Source organism: Alligator sinensis, unplaced genomic scaffold (genome assembly GCF_000455745.1).
Source record: "Alligator sinensis unplaced genomic scaffold, ASM45574v1 scaffold8_1, whole genome shotgun sequence".
Taxonomy (NCBI): domain Eukaryota; kingdom Metazoa; phylum Chordata; order Crocodylia; family Alligatoridae; genus Alligator; species Alligator sinensis.
The window spans coordinates 465719-467480 of record NW_005842568.1 but is presented as its reverse complement, the minus strand read 5'-3'; positions in this window follow the sequence as shown (position 1 = coordinate 467480).

Below are 1762 nucleotides of genomic sequence, written 5' to 3'. Positions count from 1 at the left end.
CCTGGGCCAGGGCTTGCATGAGATCAGCCTGTGGACGGAAGGCTTTGGATGCTGACAAGTTCTGGTTTATGTCATGGGGTCACCGAGGAAGAGATGAACATGAACCTGCATTGCGGCATGATCCAACTGAGACTGAATCCAGACGAGACAGAGGTGATGGTGGTGCGCAGCCCACGTGACTTGGAGGGGATTGGGACACTGATCATTGACGAAGTCCAGCTGCCTCTTGTCACTCATGTTTGCCGCCTTGGGCTGTTCCTGGATCTTCAGGTGGCAGCTGGGGCTAGGAGCACCTTTCACCAACTCCATCTGCTGCCCTTTCTTTCGGATTCAGATCTGGCCACTATCACCCGTGCCTGTGTCGCCTCAAGGCTAGACTCGTGCAGTGCACTCTGTGCAGGGCTCCCCTGGACAACAGACGGTCCACAAGCTGCAGTTGGTGCAGAACGTGGCGGCGGGTCTCCAGGAGCACGTGACTCCAGTATGACGAGTCTGCACTGGGTCCCAGCAGCTTTCCCTGGGCAATTGCAGGTGCTGGTCTAGACCTTACTGGCCGTAGATCTCTCAAGCATATTTTAACAATCCATGACCCAGCGGGACACTGACTGCCGCTGTCTCCCTGCTTCACCTGTGCCAAGTTAGGATGCATGGCGTGGTTGACTGACGTTTTAGTGATAGGTTAGACAAAGATCCGTATGGGACGGCTGGCAAAGGGACGCTCCTGCCTCAGGGTTGGACTAGATGACCTGTGGAGGTCCCTCCCTTCCAGCCCAATTTCTCTAGGATTCTACTTAAGGGGCCACCTTCTCCCTTAGTCCCACAGCGATCGCTAAGGTTTAGCTGGGAGCTGCCTCCTGCAAGTACTATCAGTGCGCTATGTCCGGTGGGAAAAACGCAGGAGGCTGCTCTCAGCTCTGGCACTTTGAGGCCTGCCAGAGCTCGAGCCTGGACATCTTGTGGAAGTGACTGAAGTCCTTCCTCCTGGGCAAGGCGTTTAGCAAACGAAGCCGGGCTGAGGTAGTTTAGGGGAATCTCGTTTTACATGGGTATTCTTGTCCACTTTGTCTTCTTGTGACAGTCCTGTTTTATAAATGGTTCTGCCCTCTTATTGTTAGCTCCCCTGAGCCCTGTTGGGACAGGCAGCATATAAACCAAATACATAAATACTTACACACACTCGATGTAAAGGCGCGCGTCCAGCACGGACCTGTTTAGCCAGGGCAGGATTCCTGGATGTGATCGTTAACACCATATTCACTCAAATATGACAAGGTCCATCCCCCCGCAATCAGCATGGGGGAAGAAAGCCCCTCGTCTTATACGAAGCAGGGGGGGAACCCAGAGTCAGACCCAGGCTGTCTCCTGCCCCCTCTGCAGCTTAGCAGGGGGCGGGAAGGCTGCGGGGGGAAGAAGTGAGTGGGGCAAAGGGAAAGGGGCCACCTGATCCCTCCCCGCAGCCACTGCTTTCCCTGCTGTAGCAGACAACCCTCCAATACTTAGGCTCTGTGCCTGGAAAATTATAACAAATTTATAAATGTCCATATATAGCAACTAATTCTTGGGGGTCGTCTTATATGCGAGTAAATACGTATAACAGACTCAGTAAACAACCTTGAGCACGTCAGTAGGTCTAGGCCTCGGTCTCCTCTTCTGTGAGCATGGTTTGTATTCACCTTACGGTACAGTGCAAGAATGACTGTAAGGCCTTGTGAGAGTCTTAGGAAGAGGCACAACAGAAATGCAAAGTATTTTGGACCATCTG